The sequence below is a fragment of the Castor canadensis genome, chromosome 4 (genome assembly GCF_047511655.1).
Source record: "Castor canadensis chromosome 4, mCasCan1.hap1v2, whole genome shotgun sequence".
Classification (NCBI taxonomy): domain Eukaryota; kingdom Metazoa; phylum Chordata; class Mammalia; order Rodentia; family Castoridae; genus Castor; species Castor canadensis.
The window spans coordinates 120,340,533-120,363,233 of record NC_133389.1 but is presented as its reverse complement, the minus strand read 5'-3'; the positions used below and the strand labels follow the sequence as shown (position 1 = coordinate 120,363,233).

General features: G+C 35.1%; 1 protein-coding gene and 1 long non-coding RNA gene across 6 annotated transcripts in view; one reads left to right on the top strand and one right to left on the bottom strand.

Moving 5' to 3' along the window:
• The first annotated feature begins 2,256 nt into the window (after positions 1–2,256).
• The window catches only part of Scn9a (sodium voltage-gated channel alpha subunit 9), a 138,973-nt gene continuing 118,528 nt past the window's right edge, over positions 2,257–22,701 (top strand). For 2 of the 4 annotated variants that reach the window (XM_074071014.1, XM_074071013.1), the window contains exon 1: positions 2,259–2,980. The gene's annotated coding sequence lies outside the window, so the exon portion shown is untranslated. Of the gene's footprint in view, positions 2,981–22,701 lie in introns of all 4 variants that reach the window. The other 2 variants (XM_074071016.1, XM_020156909.2) reach the window with 2 other exon arrangements.
• Positions 19,915–22,701, bottom strand: part of LOC141422581 (uncharacterized) — a 188,481-nt gene continuing 185,694 nt past the window's right edge. For both annotated transcript variants that reach the window (XR_012447229.1, XR_012447230.1), the window contains exon 11: positions 19,915–22,233. This is a non-coding gene — a long non-coding RNA (uncharacterized lncRNA). The remainder of the gene's footprint in view (positions 22,234–22,701) is intronic.

Below are 22,701 nucleotides of genomic sequence, written 5' to 3'. Positions count from 1 at the left end.
CTCTCTCTCTCCTTCTCTCTGTCTCTCTTTTCCTTCCTGTGTGTGTGTGTGTGTTGCTGTGGATTGAACTCAGTGCTTAGTGCTTGCTAAGTAAACAATGAAGTAATTACCACTGAGCTACATCCTTAGCTCATGTGATGACATTTTAGATACAACACAAAAGGCATAATCCATGAAAGAAAAAAATTGATAAATTAGATTTCATTTATAGTGAAATGTTTTGCTTTGCAAAAGACAATATCATCAGAATGAGAAGGCAAGGCACAGACTAAAAAAAGTATTTGCAAAAGACATATATGTTAAAGGTCTATCACCTAAAATGTACAAACTCTTGAAACTCAGTAAGAATAACCCAAACAACCTAATTTAGAAATGGGTCAAAGAACTTAATAGACACCTTACCACAGATATTATAGCTGTACATAAATATATGAGAAGATGTTCCACATTTTATATCATTGGGGGATTATAAATTAAAATCAATACATATGAAATGTTATTACACATCTATTAGAATAGGCCAAATCCAGAACACTTGCCAACACCAAATGCTGCTGAAGATGTTGGGCAACAAGAACTCTCACTCATTGGTGATGAGAATACAAAATGGTTCAGCTTCTTTGGATGTTTCTTACAGAATTAAACCTACTCTACTATCCTATCTAGTAATAGTGCTCCTTGTATTTACTAAAAGGAGTTGAAATCTTATGACCACCCAAAAACCTTCACAAAACTGTTTACAGCATCTTTAATCATAATTTCCAGAGTTTGGAAGCAACCAAGATATTCTTTAGTAGGGGAATGAACACACTGTGGCACGTCCAGACAATGCAATATTCTTCAGTGTTATAAAGAAATCAGCTATGAAGTCCTGGAGAGACATAGAGCAAACCTAGACATATATTATTAAGTGAAAAAGCTGCATGCGGTATTATTCCAATTATAGAACCTTCTGGAAAAAGCAAACTATGGAGATATTAAAAATATTATGGTTGCCAGGAGTTAGGAGGGAGGAATAGATGGTATTTCGAGGATTTTTTGGATAGTGAAAACTACTCTGTAAAATGTAATGGTGGATCCATCTGCTATAATGATGGGTACATGTCATTATATACTTGTCTAAACTCGTAGAAGTAAAACATCCAGAGTGAGCCTTACTGTGTACTGTGGATTTCAGATTAATGAAAATCCACAAATCCAAATGTTAATGGTGTGCTGTCAAAGCAGATTCATTAGTTTTAACAAATATATCATTCTGGTCAAGGATTTTGATAATGGGAAGAGGTTATGCATTATCTAGGTATGCAAGAAGGATGTAGGAAATCTCTCTATTTTGCTTTGAAGCCATTAACTGCTTTAAAATGTAAAGTTGCAAAAAGAACGTGGCATTGATTGTATCTGGTTAAAACTGCCATCATTCCTATTACAATTGAACTCTTCTTCTCATATCTGCAACCAATCAGAGAAGAGAGGTGACTTGCGCAGGTGACTTGATATTGAGAACCTTCCCCAAGTGACTCACTGTCACTTCCAGAGTAAAGCCCCCAAAACTGAAAGATTCCTTCCTTCAATAACTGCATCTTTCAAGTCAATAATGTGAGGCACAAAATCCCAGGGCAAACCCCAGCAGCTCAGAAAGCCACAGGGAAAGGTAAGCCTTAGGGCTTCATATCCTCTGTGTTTAACACTAAAAAACATCATTTCCATGATAGAAGATGTGGGAGCAAAAAACAACTGTAGCTACAAACGCCTGTCTCTAGTGTCTAGCCAGCAGAGCTCTGCCCTTTCATAAGGCCCAATCCTGAAATCCAGCCTGCCCCAGTGCCATCCCTTGATTTCGTCCCTTAGTGGAAATTTTCTTTCTTTGAGAAAGAAAATTCAATTCTGTTTTCATTGCTCTTCCTCTCCGCGCGCACACACACACACACCTAGTTAAACAGATATTTTTTCACGTCGTTCGTACCATCTCGGAAATTCTGGACCCATATGGGTAATTGTATATTCAGATGAGCAATGAGTGCATCCGAAGTCTGGCAAAATCAGATTCTTCCCAGACTCTCCCTCCCCACTTATGACAACCTCTTGTCTCTCACTCCATCTTCGAAAGGAAATGCATTTTTTGCCTGCCTGGAAAGCTGCACTGCAACTAGATCGATTATTTAAAAAAAATAATCCTAAGGAAGTAACCAATTCCCAGCCTGAAATCCCAGAGCTCAGGGCCTAGGAGGCACAGCCATGCGATGTTGTCTGGCTCCCCACCCGCTCCCCCAGCCCTTTGCCATTGGTCTCTTCAGCTACTCCGCTCCGGAGTTTTTCTCTGGCTCTGCCACCCAGCCTCACAAAGTGGCCTCTCGGAAATGTTAGTAGATTCTGCTGAGCAGGAAGGGAGGAAGGCGATAGGAGGGGCGGAGTGAGGGAAGGGAAGAGCTATTCTGAATGTTGAGCTCATACTTGCACACAGCCCACCCAAAGAGGTGGCCCTGGGCTCGAGGTCGCGCGACCCCCTCCTCTGCCTTCAACTAGTGTCCAGCGAAGAGGCTGCAGCATCGCCACAACCGCGCCCATAGTTGGTCCCCGCCCTGCGCCTCCCGCAGGGTGGAGGGAGGGAGCGAGGGTGGGGACCGGGTGCGGAAGGAGGAGTGGAGGCCAAAGAGCAGCGCGGCTCGCCGAGGGCGGGGTCGCTGCCTTCCTGGGCGCGCCTAGCAAGTAGGGGCGCAGTCTCCGAGCAGGCCCTGGACAGCGCTCCAGCTGGGGTTCTCTAGTTTGCTATTCCGTCAGCTCGGTTGGTTGGGACTGGGTTAGCCTGGGAACCAGAGGATAGTTGTGGCGGGCGCCAGCTGAGCAACAGGATCCAGGCAAAAAAGGAAGCAGCAGCAGCTGAGAAGCTCGGAGCCAGGGAGCGTCTCTGCAGCCGGTGCTCTCCCTGGAGCCAGATTCTGCAGGTGCACTGGGTGGGCATGATCTGCGGGAAAGGTCGCAGGTAAGTGCCTTTTCTCTGGCTCCAGTGCTGTCCTGGGAAGGGAAGCTAGCAGTCTCTCGCCTATTCTCGCCTCACTGCCACACCCACCTGTGTCCATTTTCACATTAATTTCATTTTGAACACCCTGTTTTACGCCACTTGGAAAGTGGAGAGGGGGGAACCTTGGTAATGTGGTCTTCGAAATTGTAGGAAGAGCTGGAAAAACAACTATTTTAATAACAAGACTGCTTCTTTGGGGTTTTGATCTCATGCGAACTTCATGCGAGGTCCTGAAAATGTGGAAAGGAAAGGTCGCGATACCTAATGGTTTACTGTCTTTCAATTGTTTCTGTCTACTCTAGCAGAGTTGTTAAATGGGTTTCAGTACCAGGGGCAGCTCATATTACTTTACCAGCAAAAAGCATGTGTAGAGTCCCCATCTGCAAAGCTGAGCGCGCAGAACCAGCTTAAGCTGATACTACCTGTGGGAGATCCGAAAAGCGCCGCCTCCCTTAAGCACACATACTAGTGGGGAAGAGGGCTCAGCCCATTTCTCAACGCAGTTTATTTTCCTCAAGTAAATAAGCACATCATAGTGAGACTGAGAGGAGATTCAGAATCATCTGAATTTTTTATGCACTTCGTCTGAACTGTCATGCACTTTTAGAAAAAAAAAGCTCAGATACTTTCTTTCCTTACATTAGAGACAACAGATCAAAGAAAGATTATCAAACTAAAAACATGAATGCCAGATTTTGTAATCAAAACACGTTATTTATTTATTTTCTTTTTTAGTTTTAGGATTCACAGTAAATTTTATCTCCTCTGAAGCCAATGGCAGTCTTAATGAGAGAAAAACTGAGGGGAATTGTTTTAAAAGTCCACTTCAATTTGATAAAGAGCAAATTAACATAAGCTTTTAAACAAATAATACATCTTAAGTCACTGAGTGCCAAGTCTGTGTTGGGACTTTCAGTTCTTTTTAGAAATACTGTAATGTTCTTTCCTATTTCTTTCCCTCTGAAGGGAAGAAAGTTAATTTTCTTTCTGTTTTGGTAATTTAAAATATGTCTTCATTATTTTTGCTTTCACATCAATGAAACCCACTATATGTAACCAGCAATCCAGACCCAGTTATTAAATTGCCTATTTTATTGAAAAGTCTTCAAAATTTTTTCACACTATTTTGAAAACATTTAAACTAGAGTTCAGTTTCTTAGAATTTATGGTAAGTAGGATTAAAATAACATTCAAAATCTAGTTTTATCTCATTCCTATGTGTGGCATTCTCATTATTGTTAGACTATCTCACTCATGACAAAAATATGGCATTTGATGTAACATAGGATATACCATCTACTCAATTAATAATCATTTTGCTTGAGATACATTTTTAAAATGTTTGTAGGTGTTTAAAGAAGGTTTCCTTTTAGAAGTAAATCATTTTACAGTCATGGAATACAGAGACATGTTTTTACAGAAGCTGGGTATACAATATTCTATGTATCCTATGGTGCAGAGCTGTGCTGACAGGGTACCTGATGCTTCTATAGAAGAAAGCTGAGTCAGGTATGGCTCTCTGCCAAAAAGTCTCTTTGTGCTTCCTTATTCTCTTAGGGCTCTCAGATAATCATGGGAGCTTACCTGTGGTAATGCTTTTGTGTTTTGCTACCTGTTGCTGAGGTGAGTTTTCGCAGCAAAGAAAAAGAAAGGGGGAAGAATGAGTGGTGTCCTAGTCACTTTACTTAATGTTTCCAACCACTTTCTCTGTGACAAGGGAAAAACATAATTTACATTTACATGGATAATAAAAACTTATATTTATTGAATTTCTATTCCTATAGGTTATGAAATGACTAAAGATGCTAGAAGAATTTATATGACATTTTTATGAAAAGTCATGACCTTGTAAAGAACTAAAGTTTATGAATACAAATAGATCATTCTAGTTATCACTTTATGATTTTTACTAAAACACTACCTCAAAGTCTTTCTCTAAATCTTCATATTCTGAGTTAGTGGCTCCACCATTTGCCAAGTGTAGTAGTTACCTTTAATTGTCCTCTCTTCCTGCTGACCCCATTTCATCTCTCTCTCACCTATATACAGATCCATCAATGGCATCTCCCAATCATGTCTCTATTCCATCATACTTTTTAAATGTATCTCTTTTGCACTCTTTTCTGCATCACACACTGCCACCAGTTAGTCCATGTCATCATCATAATTTACCTGGAATTCTATTACAACCTTCTCATTAGTCTCTCCACTTTCAAAATTTGCTTTCTTGTTAATTCATTCTCTGTTCAAAGCAATATTACCATGTATCCCCTTGAAAATACGCGTTAACTCATGACTGCATAAGAAACAAACAGAAACCGAGATTGAGCAACAATAACAATCTCCTTTCAGCATACAGTTTACTCTCCCATATGTCCCCTTTCTCCAGTCTCAACAGAACCCAGCTTCCTGTCACTTATGTGCTTTTGCCACACTGGTCTTTAGTTACCTGGAGCACATGAAGCAATATCATTCCCAAAGGGCATCTCAAGTGCTGTCCCCAATACCCAGACTGTTCCCCTACCTCTTTGCATGTCCAGCTTCATCTAAAACTTTAAATGTCAGCTCAAAGGTCTCTGTCTTGGAGAGATCATTCTTGATCACCTTGTCAAAGTATGTTATCTACTTTTAGTCTTGATTTTGATATCTCATTTGTTTCCTTTATAGTGCTTATTACTCTATACACGTATTTTGCAGATTTGTGTACCAAATGCTCAATGGGAACCCAGAGAACATCTTTACTGTTGACCCAGTTTCCAGAGTAGTACCTGGAATAAACTAGTAGAGGGTTTGTAGATATTTCTGCAAATACTAATGCATAAATATATCAATTACTTCACCATGGCATTCATTAATCTTAGAAATTCATGCATTTTTGTGATTCAAATTTTTGAGTTCCTTGCACAGCCAGTCTGTTTACAACTCTGTCCTATGGTTTTTGAAGAAGTAAAATTAAAATATCCTGAGATGCATTTCCATTTTTTAGCAGAGTAGGCACTAATGTGCTCAAAGGTAAATAGATTATAATATATTCTTATGAAAGCAGTGACCACAAATGGATTACAATATATTTTAAGGAAAAATTGGAGTGCATAAACAAATATGATTTTAGTATGAGTGATTCCTAATCTACAATGATGACATTATTATGTTTACATCTTTATCTTTAACTAAGAATTTGAGGATCAGTCAAATTACTAAATTTAAAATACTGTTTTTTAAATAAATATAGGTGAGGTAGGTTGATGGAAGCCTGGTGAAATGAGCCTGAAGCATAGATCGAGTGTCCATATGATCACAGTTGGTATTTACAAGGAGAAATTAACTCAGAAATCCAAAGCACTCACTAAGGAAGGTTCAGAGAGAAGTGGGTCTTGAAGACTCATCACTATTATTGGGGCAGAGATGAAGGCTTTAAAATTTATACTGGTTGAAGATAGTATCATAAAAATATATATACTCATAGAGACACTACGTATGGCAATAAGCCTCGCCAGCCCCTTTATTTTTCAAGACTACACTTAAAGATAGTAATCAAACAAATAGCTTCACTGTTAGTATTTGGTTGAGAATTTATCTTTCAGTTAGGTGACCAGTTTTGATTAATAACATTTTTGTCTAGTAAGTGACCAACCATATTCTGTGTGGGTTTATTATGGTTTTGTTTTTTATTTTATGGGTTTTTTCCTGGTGGAAAATTTGGCACTCATGTTTCATTTTGAACAATGAAATTATTTCATGAATTGTCACCAGGGATTTTGCAAAATTTGCCATTAAAATGGCACATTGTGGTTGCTGCTAAGGGTTGGAGTATATATATCTATGCACTAATTGAAGATGATCCTCCATTTTAGAGTAAATTAGCTAGTTTATTTATGGAAGTGGTATGGCTTCTAGAACTATATGCAGATAAATCACCATTTGAAATGGCATGGTCATAATAAAATGAGTTTTGTAAGATTTTATAAAAATAATTTTTGCACGAGGATTTACGGGAACATTCAGAGAATGTGTGTAGCATAGTTTGTGGAATATGAGAGAACTGTTTTGGTGTCTTGCCATCCTACAGAATGAAATTTCTTCACTGAAGGTTTTACTTACTCTTTCCTCTCTGCATTGCTGGAAGGAAATGGCTTTAGGCAACAGGGAAAGCCATCAGCTCTTGGCAGCTGAAAGAGGAATGAAGTTTGCAGGACTGAAACCCTTATGGGTAATAAGGACAAATGCCAGACAATGATAAAGGGGAAGGAAGAGGGAATGCCTTGAACAGTGCCAGGAAACATAATTCTGCCCTAGATGAATTTGAGTTGTCTATATGTATAGCATTGAATTATTTTATATCTTTTTAGCCCCATTGGGAAAATAGTTCTTTCCTCTTCTTTCTTTAAAACAACAATTTATTATAAGTAAAATATGCTGTCATTACTTCTTTAATGGAGGAAATGGAACACTTTTAAATTTTAAAAGTCATGTAACTGGGAGCAAAAAATGTCATATATTTTTGTTAAAACCTACCATTATCATTTTATTGCTATTCGTTTTATGATTTCCTTTTGTTGTATCAAGTATTTGAGAATATTATTATTGATCACACATTTCCTTAAAACATCTCCTTGCATTTTCTGCAAAGCTTTCTGAGTCATTTATCAAAGTACAATAAAACTAAATTCACCTATGATTGTTCATTGGAAATTTAGAGAGAGTGGGTACATTTACATTCTCATTAACCTAACATCCTGCCCTAGTGTGACTACGTTTTAAAACTGATTTTTTGTCTTTCTTCTCCTCTCTGACAGCTCCTCTTCTAAACATTTGATGTATATTACATTGTACAGTTCATTTTCAGGTCAAATATTTAGTACAAATTATTGGAAGATTAAACTTTTAAAGAAGGATTAATGAGACTAGACAGATGTGTTAAAATATAAGTACAATAATGTCATAGAGATTTTAAATGAATTTTTGTATATATTACATGCCAAATTAGACTCCATAGATCATCTGGTGTTTTTTGTTTTTAAAAATATAAAGATGATTTCACTGGATTTAGAGTCTGACAACTTTCACTAGTTGCTCACAAACTATGTTTTAGAGGCCAAAGTAACTATCTTAAAATATGTCATCTTTTTGAGGGGGTGAAACTTTAGAAATTCAAAAAGAAATAGGTGTAGACATTCAATCCCATATAGATAAGTAAAATAAGATGAAGTGGGAGAAATGTTTGATAATAAAATATCTTATTTCATGAATTGGCTTAAACTTCACTAAATGATTCTTCTTTTAAGTCCAATGGACAGTAGTTCCTTTAGGACTCGGGATAAGGCTGATTTATTAGCTATTAGTACATCTTGAATAGGATAAATAGAATATTTTATTGATAAATGTGCCTTAACTTTCTCTGAGTGATGATTTAAAGAAATCAACATTCTTTCTAGTCCATTCTGTTTTTTGTTTTGGGTACATCTCAACTCTTGATTTCTTTTTTATTTTTGTTTTTGTGATATGGTCTCACTAACTTTGTGAGGAGTAGCTGTGAACTCTAGATCCTCCTGCCTCTGTCTCACAAGTAGCTGGGATAACTCGTGTGCCCAGTGATATCCAACTTAAATAATCCTCCCATAGAATAAAATATTACAAAGCTGAAGTGAAGTATTTGTTTCTTTTTCAACATAATACATACCCCTTACTATTATTTTTTGAGACAGTTTCACTATGTAATACAGATTGACCTTCAACCCTCCTGAGTGCAAGGATTGCAGATGTGTACAACCACACTTGGCTATATATGTATATATAGATATATATATACACACATTTGTATATGTATATATATGCATATACATATATATTCACATATGTGTATAAAGACTCATATATATGTCTATATAGATTCATGTATGTGCAAACTTGGCTCATGGTAATTCATGTAAGGAGAAAAGAAGTACTATCTTCCAGGATCCACTGAGAGCAAGAATCTTATAATCCCATGAGATCCTTTGACCGACATTCAGGAATGAATGTTTATGGAATGACTATGCAGAGAAGTGCCTTTGAAAATGTTTCTAGGTTTAAGAATCTATATTCGACATGTTGACAAATGCTAAAAGCACACAGAAAGAAATTTGTGTTCAAATTGGTGTAGCAATAAAAACACGTTACTCCAGATATTTCTCTTGCTCACCATGTTGTGTTAGTCAAATATTAAGTTCTCAAATCCAGTTTGTCTTTGTTACTTTTATAAATCTATTTCCAGTGGATACTGATAATGCTCTTTCTCCTACCTATTTTTACAGACAGTTATAGAATCTAAAGAGTGATCAGTAGGAAAACATGGAAGGATATTCAAAATGAAGAATTTGTTAAACATTCATCTATGTACCTTTCATGTTTTTTAATTTGCTCTACCAGCCAGAAGTTCTATTATATGAGCATCTTACAATTAATATCTACTTTTATAGGAAAAATTTAAAGCCATATACCTGGAAATCAAATTTGATCCAGTAATTTATTCATCAGAAATATAACCAAATATTTAAAGAACCAAATAAAATCTCTGCGCATAAAGAGAATTATTTGCCAAAATATCCTTTTACTTACTTTTTTTTGTTAGTGATAACTTAATAAAAACCAGAAGCATGTAAAGTAGTCATCAAGTAAAGGTAATATTTTAGGAAGATTTTGTTTATTGTTTTCTTCAGAAATCCACAATTTTTCAGTTTCAGAGAATAACAGATTATGTGTGGCAAGAGACAGGGCAGGGCAATATCATAAAGGTAAAAAATGAGTAGATAACAGGAACCCTGTCATGTGAGAAAATACTGATGGTAAAATGTATATCTTGTTGGTGTGACTAATAATAATAATCTCATTTACACTGAGTATAGCACTAGCAATTTGCAAGGTCTCTCTTTACATGCCACAATCCTTTCAGATCAGAACACTAAGGCACAGAAATTGCATAACCTTTCCAAAGTCTCAGTAGTCACTGAGTATGAGTGATGCATCCATTTCTTTTAAATAAAAAGATGTATAATATATAATCCCCATAAAATATTTCTTTTAAATAAACATATATATATATTCCCCATAAAACACAATGCCTTACCTTGTATAGATACACCTGGTGACTATGCTACTAAGTAGTCTATAAAGACTTTTTAACACATAATGGAGCTAAAATTATCTATATTTGCAATTAAATAGTGAAAACCATGTAACTACAACACTAGAGAATAAGATAAAACAAAGTTTAAAGATTAAGTGTTCATCTTACATACTGTACATACTGAATCTTGTGTGGCATTTGAGTTAAGCCAAAATTGAGATTTAGTTGGAAGTTTGAAGAGTAAGGGTACAATTAATCTTTTAGAAGTTGACTTTGCTATCCTGGTCTAGGAGTGTCACTATACTACTGAATTCTGCACCAATAGAATATTTTATTTGTTTCAATATGACAGAATAACTATGAAAAAAAGGACTTTCTCAAAGTAGTCAAGAGTTGAAGAAAAAAGAGTGGTATTCTTAAAAGGAGATAAGGAAAAAGGAAGACAGTGTTCATTTGAATTAGTTTTATATCCTGGAAATAAGGACTTTAGATATCCTTAATTAGAGTTGCATAAATATTTATAATATCACAAATTAATATATTCAAATGTAACCTGAATCATATTACTTGTTTTCAAAGATTCAATTATTTGTCAATTAATGTTTGCTTTTAACTTTAGTAATTCAAGAAATTAGACCTTAAGAGTTTTTAAGACAAATTTATAAAATTTATCTTATACTATGCTTATAATAATTTTTGTAAAAAAATAATTTTTTTAACATCTGTTCTTCATTGAAATGCTGTACTTCAAGTGGGATATTAAAAAACATGGAAGGCACAGTGGTTCAAGCCTGTAATCCTAGCAAAAATTTGCAAAACCCCATCTCATCCTACAATTGGGTGTGGTGGCATACCTATCATCCCAACTATGTAGGAAGATCAAGGTCCTGGCCAGCCCCAGCAATAAAGCAAGGTCCTATCTCAAAAAACAACCAAAGCCAAAAGGGCTGGAGGTGTGGCTTAAGCGGTAGGGCACCCACCTAGCAAGTGCAATTCCCTGAGTTCAACACCCAGTGCCACCAAACAAACCAAAACAAAACCATGGGAAATTGGACCCCTGAATTCTATGTCAATCTGTTATAGTGTTTCTGGATTAGACACTTAAGGTATTATGAAAATGACAATGAAATATCATCTCATACCTGGTAGGATGGCCATTATCAAAGAAAAAAAAAGTATTAGGTGAGGATATAGAAAAATTGGAATGTTTGTACACTATAGGTAGGGATGTAAAATGATGTAGTCACCATTAGAAACAGTATGGATGCTGTTTCCATACTACCATGATTCAGCAATCCTCCTAGGTATATATCCAGAGGATTGAGATCAGGATCTTAAAGAGATAACTATACTCCAATGTTCTTTGAAGCATTAACCACAATAGTCAACTACGAAAAACAATCCCCAGATTCATCAAGGCAAATAGATAAAGAAAATGTGATATATATGCAATAGAGTATACCCAGTCTAAGAAAAAAAAGGAAATCCTCCCATCTGTTTCAACATGGATGAACTTGGAAGACATTAAACTAAGTGAGATAAGCCTATCTTATATGCTCTTCCTCATAAATAAATGGTACAACTATGTGATCAAATTTTTTTAAATCTATTCACTGAAACTTACTTTCTAAAAATGGCTAAGATAACTTAACAATAATTTGGTGAATAGCTTTGTGTCATTGCTAGGTCCTGAAAAAAAAAGATCGTTTTGTTTTCTACTTCATACTCAGAAAGGAACAGCACTTCTGCTTCTTTTCCACCTTAGTTTCGTTTCACCAATTCCAGATGACAATTTTTAGCCTTATTTGTACAAATGCATCAAAATATTTTAACACTTACTCAAGTGAGCTCATTAAAAATGTTAAATCCCAAATCATTTCTTAAAAATGAGTGAGGGTTATCAGTTGGAGGGTTCACTTAAGAGTGAACTGGAGGCCTGGTGTCAGTGGCTCACACCTGTAGTAATCTTCACTATTCAGGAGGCAGAAATCAGGAGGATCACGGTTTGAAGCCAGCCTGGGCAAATAGCTCACAAAACCCTATCTCAAAAAAAAACCTATCACAAAAAAGGGCTGGTGAAGTGGCTCAAGTGGTAAGAGTGTTCGCCTTGCAAGTGTGAGACCAGACTTCAATAAAAAAGAAAGAAAGAAAAGGAAAGGAAAAAAAGAGTGCTTGTTGGCACATTCTTGTGGTCCCTCAACAAGCAGAGACAGGAGGATCAAGGTTCAAGGTCAGTCTGGGACAAAGTTTCCATTAGAAACTCTATGTGGAAAACAGGAATAAAAACAAAAAAAGACTGGGGCGGGGAGAGCATGGTTCAAGTGGTAGAGTGCTTGCTTAGCAAGCTGAAAGCCAATTCCCAGTACCAAAAAGAGAAGGAAAAAAAAAAAAAAAGAGTGGACTGGTAGGTAAGAAAAAAAAAAAAGCTAAAATCTCCGATTGATCTGTGTTGAAATGGTAATCAATCATTAACCCCATCCAGCTGGCCTCCAAAATGTGTAGGTCAGGAGATGGCATCCAGGCTTGTGGAAAGGAAAGCCCTGGCAGTGGCCCTAAAGGCAGTGGTGAAGGAATGCCAAGTCTCTTCAGAGCAGCTCTCAGAAGGCTCAGCCTGACTACTCTCAGCATGTATTTGTTTCCTAGAATTTAAGATAACCCTTTTTTCTTTTCCACTTCCTTTATTCCCTCCCTGCCTTCAGGACATTTGGATTGAGAAGCTACTGAAGTCATTATTTGTAGCCACAGCAGTGAACAAAACATGGATATTTGATGAGAGTTTTGAATGATAATATTCACTGCTCTTCATGACTGTACTGTAAGAAATATGAAGAAAAATAAAGCAGGACAGAGAAGATAGAAGGAAGGAGGTACTAGTTAATAAGGATGGTTAGAAGACCCTTTTAGAAGCAATATTTGAGCAGAAACATGAAGGAGGTGAGGAAGTGAGGGAGCAAGCTAAGTAACTAGCCAATTGCTCCAGTTATAAGGAGTAGCCATTATGCTTACAGAGCATCAAGGATGCTAGGGTGGCTGAACTGCAGAAAGCAAGGACAGAAAATAAGGATGAAAATAGTAGAAGATGAAGATTTTTCCTTAATTTTGTAAATATTACTAACCCTGTCTAGAGATTGTTCAGATAAGCCAGTGCTACAATGACAAGAATGGAATAAACTTTGAGAAGGCACAAATGTGCCTTATTTTAATTGAATCCATTTCTGGACACAATCAGAATAAATGCTTAAGAAACCCCTAACTCCCATACAAAATATTTTTGACACTTTTTGGTAACTTATATGTAAATGTTTTATTCTCCCAGTTCACCTGCAATAGATAAGTTTCTTGAAAACACAAAACCCTTATTACCAATTTGTTTAAAAAAGGGGGAGGAGTTAATGTGACAAAGGTTAAACTTAAAAGAGTATCTTAAATCCTTTAAATTCCAGAAACTTAAAACAGTTGTAGACACTGTGAGAATAAAGTAATATTTTGCATACTGTAATAAATCTTTATGTCTATCATTCATATAGATAGAAAGGGCTATGGCTCCTCAAATATAAACACAGGAAACACACCCCCAATCTCTCAGTGTTCACACGCTGCTAGCTGCCATGACTTTTTGGTATCTACTGACTCTCTCTTTGTTGCAAGTTTCAGGAAATGTTTATGAATTTTAAAGAGGTCTTATGGTAAAATATTAATAATATAAATATATATAACATGTACACTTTTACGTATACAATTCAAAGACATTAAATTCATTCCCAACATGTTGTACATGCATAACCTCCATCCAGTTTCAGAACTTTTCCTCATTTCAGATTGATTCTGTATACATTCAATAGTAATATTCCCATTCCTCTTACCCATAGCACCTGGTAACAACCATTTAATTCCTTTTTCTGTGAATTTTACTATTCTAAGTACCTCCTATAAGTGGAATCATTTGTCCTTTTATTTGACTCACTATTCTTAGTGTAATGTTTTTATGACTCATCTGTGTTGTGGCGTAGCTCAGAATTGTATTCTCTTTTAAGGATGTGTACTATTCTGTTATATGTATATACCACATTTTGTTTCCGCCTTAATGTGAACAATGTTAATACAAACATTGGTATTCAAATATCTGTGTGATAACCTGCTTAAAATTCCTTTGGCTCTATATCCAGAAGTGAGATTTCTGCATCATATGATAATTCTAGGTTTAAGTTTTTGAGGAACCATCATACAGATTTCCTAGCAGCTGCATTCTCTTACATTCCCACCAGCAATGTGCAAGGGTTCCAATTTCGACTCACTTTCAACAACATTATTTTCTCTTTTGATAATATCCTACTGATAAGTGATTCTGAGCATCGTTTTATGGTTGTTTTCAAGTCAGGTTATTGTTATGTTTAGTTTTAGTCCTTTGAATGTTGTTTATATTAATCAATTATCAGATATGATTTGTAAATACTTTAATTTTCTTACTTTTACTCTCAGATAGCGAGATGCACAGAAGGTTTCATATTGATGAAATCTGATTTACTTATTTTTTCCTCTTTTACTTATACTTTTGATGACATATCTGAGAAATCATTGCTAAATTCAAAATCCTAAAGTTTTATCCCTCTTTTCTTCTTAGAGTTTTATAAGTTTAGCTCTTATGTGTAGGTATATGATCAATTGATGAGTTTGATAAAGTTCTTACCTTACTGTGTGTTCTGAGAATCTCCAACTTCCCTTCATCATTATTCCCAGAGCTCAGATATTTAGTCTAAATATGCCTAACTCTGAATATTTGCCTTCTCTTTGAATAGTCCACTTCTAGTATTGTATTGTTTTGTGAGATAGGTTCAAATTCTTAAACTGTTAAAAGAGTATACCATCAACCTGGGGTGATTCTTGGTTGTGAAAGAATATTATGTATTCATGTTCTCATAATCACTGGTAGGGTTCATTCATCTTTTGACCAATCCTATTGCTCAAAAATGTTTGGATTTGGTTCCTTGCAAAGTGTCTAGGACCTCTTGGTACTTTATCTAGCAAATTAAAAAAAAATTCATGTACTGTATTTCCAATCTAAGTTATTAGAAGTTATGATTAAGTTAAACATGGATGCTGTCTTGATATGGTTATAATCTCTACAGACCATCACACAATACTTTGCACAGAATGGAAATTCAGTAATACCTGAGTAAACACATGAGGCAATTAATGAACTCTCTTAATTGTCAAGAAACCAATGATTTCTACTGTTTGTATTCTTAGATTCACTTTAATAAAACCAGTTTGAAGGCTTCCTCTCTTCTTTTCCTTAATTCTTAGAGAAGATACTAACTTTTCACTAATTTTGTTAGAAGCACAGTTTGTTGCTGAGAACTAAAGATTGTAGGTTAGAGTATGTACCCACAAATATTTCTTATTCTTTTAGTCTTTGTACAGCTTAGGTCAGCAGACATTAACTTCCCATTGCATAGCTATCACCAAATGAAAAAAGGTGACTAAGGAAACTCAAGGTGATTGAATATGGTTTATATTGCCATGAAAATATGACATGTGAATATCTTTTTTAATCAACTATTCAATTCATTGATTAGAGCTGTGGTTAAAAAAAGTAAAGTCTGGAAATAAATGTAAAGTACCCTTGCCATTGGATTGTTGTATTTGCTCTTGTCTAAATATTACTGTCAAAATCCAAGTCTCCTGAAGAAAAGTTTAAGGAAGAGCAGAAATTTTTTTCTTCTCATCACTTGTTATTCTGTGGCCACTATTTGAAATTTTTCTTAACTATTTACATCTATAAGACTCTAAAAATCATTCCTCAAAATGTTAGAAAGCAAGGAATGCTAGCATATATTTAATTTACCTTTTTAAAAAATTGCCATCATCTTTTTTTTTTTCCCTTCTTTTTTTGGTTGATACTCAGATTCTGAACTCAAGGCCTTACACTTGCTATACAGGTGCTCAACTACTTAAGCCACTCTGACAGCCCTTTTTTGTGTTGGTCATTTTTTAGACAGGGTCTCACTTTATGCCTTGGGGCCAACCAGGACCATAGTCCTCCTATTTCTGCTTTCCTGCATAGACGGGAGTACAGGTGCATGTCACTGTGCCAAGTCATTGGTTGAGATGGGGTCTTGCAAACTTTTTGACTGAGCTGGCCTCCAGCCATGCTTCTCCTGATCTCTGCTTCTGAAGTAGCTAGGATTACAGGCTGGAGGCACTGTGCCCAGCTCATTCCCTTCATCCTTTGATTTTTTTTTTTTTTTTGACAACACTGGGGCTTGAACTCAGGGTCTCAAACTTTCTAGGCAGATGCTCTTACTCATTGAGCTACATTGCCAGGCTTTTTTTTTTTTTTTAACTATTTCCCTGGGGCTGGCTTCAAACCATGATCCTCTTGATTTCTGCTTTCTGAGTAGCTAGAATTATAGCCTGAGCCACTGACACCTGGCTTATCCTTTCAATATTATTTAAACAACAAATGTAAACTATGTTTGAACAATATAATACAGGCATTAGTGTATTCCCAGATTAATTATATCTTCTAATTCCAAGAAGAAGCAGAGAAAATGAAACATAAAAGTTCCTTACAGGTTAGCATGGAAAGGCTTGCTTACAAGTTCCTGTTATTAATTCCATAATATTTTACTATCCTTTGATGGATTTTCACTTAATAAAGTGTTCCTTTAAAAGCATACAACCAGAGTATCCCTTTACACTGCTATTATGTGTCCTGAAACAATGTCTACACCAAAAATCTTACCATTAGATGTTACAATATTTTGACAATGTCTGCACACAAGATGCAAAGAATCCTTGGCATGCATGCTACTTGTTAACTCACTTGTTTTAATATTGAATTAAAGAGCCTTGAGTCTACTGAATCATTTCAGACCTGTCAGGAATATTTCATCAGCAGTTGTCATTGTGCTTGGCTTTCACCTTGACTGAATGCCGGCCATCTTCTGTTTTAGCATTCAGTTCTGGGCCATCCATGGCTAATGAAGAAAACTCTTCTCTCGAGTACTAGAATGTTTTCCTCTTTTTTTTTTTTTTAAAGTTTTCTTGTGTATTGTGTCTATTTCCTGAAATCAGCATTTAGTTTATTGTGTAATCCTGCTCAGTCCCAAAGACTTCTTTCTACTGTTAAATCATATTTGGACTTGAGACATTCAATATTTTGTTGCACTTTTATTATTTTTATTTTGGTTCCCATCACATTCCAGTGTCTTTGTCTATTAAATATTAAATATTACTGATATATTTGCATTTGCTAAACCTGATGGATTTAATACTTTTAATCACCTTAAGATCAACACGCACATCCAACTTGTACTGTGTAGACTAGTGAAACTTGTGTTGGCAGGGACTAAAATGGTTGTATGTAACATATATTGCCATCTCCTGGTAGGAAGCATTTTATTGTGCTTTTGTAGTTAGCATAGTTCAATCACAGTGAAGGAAAATATCATATCTAGAAATAAACATAATTACACATGAAATTATAAAGGTGGTGTCTCAAATAAGTAAGTGGAAATATCAGTTAGTAGGTATCATTGAGATACCTAGGTAACCATGTGGATAAAGATAAACTCAGATCATAGTCTTAAAGCTTATTCCAAGATACATTTCATATGAATTTAATATTTATATGTAAACCACAAAGAAGGAGAGGATGTGTGGGGGGAAGTGTGGATATTATAGATGTGAATTATATGTATGTATGAAACAACATAACGAAATCACCAAAGAACAAGAAAATGTTCTTTATATATAATACAAAAGTTTATCTATCATGAAGTAGCCAAATATATTACCTTTTCAAGAACATGAGTAATATAAAATTAACATATAAAAGTTGATAAATATCATTAATAATAGCAGTTATATGAATTCTCTTCAACGCTTTTTTGATGTTAAGCCTTGATAAAGTCAACATAAATTGAAAATATCATAAGCCAAAAATGGATTTCATACACCTGATCTATGGACTATCATAGCTATGTAACACAGCGTGCTGTAGAGCATTCATTGATTATACCCCAGATTGTGTGGCTGACTGGGACTGTGGCTCCCTGCACTGCCCAGCTTCACAAGAGAATATCACGTATCACTAGCTCAGAAAAAGATCAAAATTCAAAGTGTGGTTTCTATTGAATGAATGTCACTTTTGCACCATCATTAAGTCAAAGATCATAATTCAATCATTGGTCATGGACCATCCATAGTATGTTGTGATATATACTGTGGAGTGGAGTGTGTAATGCTACTTATATTGTAGTGTTTCATGTTTTATCCTTAAAATGACATCATAGATAACCATTTTCAGCCCAGTTTTCTAATGGAAAATGCAAGCTTTAAAGAGGTGAGTGAACTTCTCCAAAGACATAATCAAGTAAGCAGTAAAGATGGACTTTGAATTGAGGTCTCTGTCACTCTGGATGCATTACCTTTTTTTTTTTTTGACAGAGTCTCGCTGTGCTTCTCAAACCCACCTTGAACTCTCCATTCTCCTGCCTCAGCCTCCCAAGTAGCTGGGAGATAAAATCTAATATGAGCTATGAAATACTTCCTCAAATTCCATCATACCTGATGTGTAGATGAAATTTCATGAATTTTTCTATTAAGCTTTCAGATATGCCAGAAATCATTGACAATGCTCTTACTATCCAGTGTAATAAACTTATTAAAAATTGTGATCTTTAATTATTATGAATTTGAGGAACACTATATTTTGTAAAACTATGCTTAAAGAAATAATTTTTGTCTTAAATTATAGTCATTGCAGGCTCTTATGAAATGCTTTTCTCATCAAAGAATGTAGAAATAGATTGATAACTATTAATCTATCACATATACATCTTGATTGTTTTTGCATACCAATTGTTCAAATACTATCAAGTGCCATGGGACATGGGATATTGAACTAGTCTTTCCCAAGCTGTTTATCAACCACCAAATTAACCATTTCTAATAAATTAACAGTCATTTTAAGAATTTCTTAGTGTGATTAATATAATGCTAAATATGAAGGCAAAATTTTAATAATGAGGAATATATCTAATTAAAATTATTGATTAAATATTCATTATTACATTTAATTTATAGATGTGCTTAATATCAGAGGGTAGTCAGCTCAGCTCATTTTTCTCATTGTGATGGTATATTTACTTTTCTAATCCAAAGAAGAAATATTAAGAAAGGAACTCATAACATATAGCATATCTTTTTAGTTAATTTGTAAATTGACTGCAATGCTAATAAAAATAAAAATAAAAATTTTCCTCTTTGAAATCAGATAAGCTTACTCTAGTTAGCTAGGAAAGAAAAAAACACAAAAACCAGAGTAATATCTGATAGGACTAATCCACTAACTATTAAATCAATTTATGAAATTAGAGTAATTAAAATAGTGTAATACTGGCCCAGGAGGTGGCACAGTGAAGGAAAATATCATATCTAGAAATAAACATAATTACACATGAAAATGATAAAGATAGCATCTCAAATAAGTAAGTGGAAATATCAGTTAGTAGGTGTCATTGAGATACCTAGGTAACCATATGGATAAATTCCTATCATAATCTTAAAACTTATTCCACGATACATTTCAGATGAATTAAATATTTAAATGTAAATCACAAAAGTGCTAGAAGAAAATGTGGGAAAATTTTCAAAATCTCAAATTAGAATTTTTTCAAAGCTTGTGTAAACACTATAGCCATTGAAGAAGAATTCAATTTAATACTAAAAAAATACATTGAAGGGAATAATTACCATTAGTCAAAAGAAATGAACTACAAACTGATAAAAATATTTGCATCTCATACCACAGAAAAAAAAGGCAATTCTAGTATTTTGCTAGAAATTCCCAGTAATTTTGTTTAAAACTCATTATAAAAACAGTACTCAGAAAAAAGCACAAATCGTTTCTAAAGATAGGAAAGTTTCTCTGATCTCATTCATAAGAGAAAATAGCAGTAAAGATGACAAGATGTGCAGGGAATGGGCATCCCTGGTTTATGCCTGTAATCCTAGTTACTTGGGGGACTGAGATGGGAAGAGCAGGTTCAAGGCCAACCCAGGCAATAAGTTCACAGAAGCCTCCATCTCAAACAGGAGCTGGGCATGGTGCAGCACAACCTGCCATCCCAAACTGTGTGGGTAACTGGGATTGAGAAGATCTTGATTCCAGTCTAGTCCAAGGGAGGGAGGAAGGGAATTCATGACCCCATCTCCTGGGGAGAAAAAGTTGGATGTGGTGGTGTGCATCTGTCATCCCAGCTACAAAGGGAAGCATGAAATAAGCTCACCATTTTGGCCAACCTGGGCAAAAAGCAAGACCCTATCTCTGAAATAACCAGAGCAAAGCGGGTTGGAGACACAAGCCTGGATTTCAAGTCCCGTTACTGTCTCCCCTCTAGCAAAGAAGAGTTACCATTTTCTACTTCCTAGAATTGCAAAAGTAGGAAAAAATATTATAAAACACTCTGTTGAAGACAAATGCAAATAATCCCTGACCATGTTTGAGGAGTGTGTGAATCAGTAGACAGGGAATTTGCCAATTTTTTTTCCAAATTAAAAATACAAATACAATTATGACTCAGCAGTTCCAGTCTCAGTAGTCATTTGTCTCATAAACATCACTTCACACTGTAAAACTATGCATGAGAAAATAATTATGTAACCTTGAGAAACAGACTAAATGTTCTACAGGGAAGGAATAACTAAATAATTTTGGTACATCCTTTTAACAGAAATTTATGCAATTGTAAGATTTCCAGGTTAAAATTCTGAATGATGAAAATTGAAAATAAGGTGTTAAATACTGTGTGTATATATTTGCTGTTGAAACACATGGATATACAAGGGATTAGTATAGTGGTTATCTATCAGGCAGGAATTCGGGTGTCTGAGAATGGAGAGAGAGAATTACTTTTCATTTTATAGATACTTTTTAGTTCTGTGGGTATATTTATTTTTAAAAAATAAAAACAAGGCCTGGCAGAGTGGTCAAGGGGTAGAGCACCTGCCTAGGAAGTGTGAAGCCCTGAGTTCAAACCCAAGTTCCAATAAATAAATAAATAAATAAATATAAAAATTTAAGGAAAGATTAGAAGTCCTATACCCAGCTATTCAACTTAACGGTATGCTGAACTTGAAGTTAAATATCTCTGAAATTGAAGATGATAATCCAAATAGGTCCTCTAAAATATATCTGGAATGAATGAATGAGCCATGTAAATGTATTTTTCAAACCAAAACATGTATACAAATGTGTATTATTAGTAGCTTTAGTTAGACTATGGACATTTGAATTAAAGAAATTTCACTATTTAAAATTCTAAATCCATACAAAGAATGCAGAAGTTATGGTCCGTGTTCACGTAGCATTTGATTTCTTAGTTTTACTCTTCCTGCATCCTGCTTTTATAGTAGGCTTATTGTTTCCATTTATTTCCATCATTGATTTGCCATGGTGATTCATTTTTTAACTTAACTTACTATTTAGGTCACATTGTACATGTGTTATTTCATATCTCATGGCAAAGGAATGCACAAATCAATCATGTAAATGCTTATTCAACAGTACAATCTCTAGAAGGGTATTATTCAGTCAGTATGGATTTATCTGCTATAAATTTTCTATTATGATGTTTAAAACATAATAGTGTTCAACAGACATGTGGAAAATCTTCAACTTCACTAATTATAGAAATGGACATTAACAACACAAAAAGACATCACCTCACTCTAGTTGGAATGCCATGATAACAAGTATGTGGTGACGATGAGAAGGGAAGGGAACCCTTGCACACTTTCAGTGGGAAAGTAAATTAGTGTAACCATTATGGAAGAGTATGGAGGTTTCTCAACATATTAAAAGCAGAACTACCATAGGAACCAGCAGTCCCACATTATCCAAAGGAAATCAGTTATTTTGGAAAGATATCTATAATCCTTCACTTATTGCAGCACTATTCACAATAGCCAAGATAGGAAAATCACTATAGGTGTGCATCCATGGATGAATGGATGAAGAAAATGTGATATATGAGCTGGGGCTGTAGCTTGGTGGTAGAGCACTCGTCTAGCATGTGCGAGGCCATGGGTTTCATCCCCAGCACTGCAAATAATATAAAAGGATATGTGATTTATATACACAATGGAATACTATTCAACATAAAAATAAGGAATCAAGAATATGGTTGAGCCTGGCAAACATAATGTTAAGTAAAATACACAAGGCACAGAAAATAAATCCTGCATGACCTCATTCACATGGAATTTTAAGAAAGGTTGATTTCACAGAAGTAGAGAGTTGAATGTGGTTAACAGAAGTGGGTAGTTATTGAGGAGGGATTGGGAAGATGAAGCTCAAAGGATACATAATTAAAATTAGATATAAATTCAAGAAATTTATTGTATAGCAAAATTAGTACAGTTAGTGGAGGCATGTGGTAGTTTTAAAATGTAAAAAAATTAGATGTTATGTGCTTTCCCCACAAAATTATAACCATATGAAGTAATGCATTTGTTAATTAGCTAGACATAGTACATTGTGTATGTACATTGTATATATACATGTCAAAAC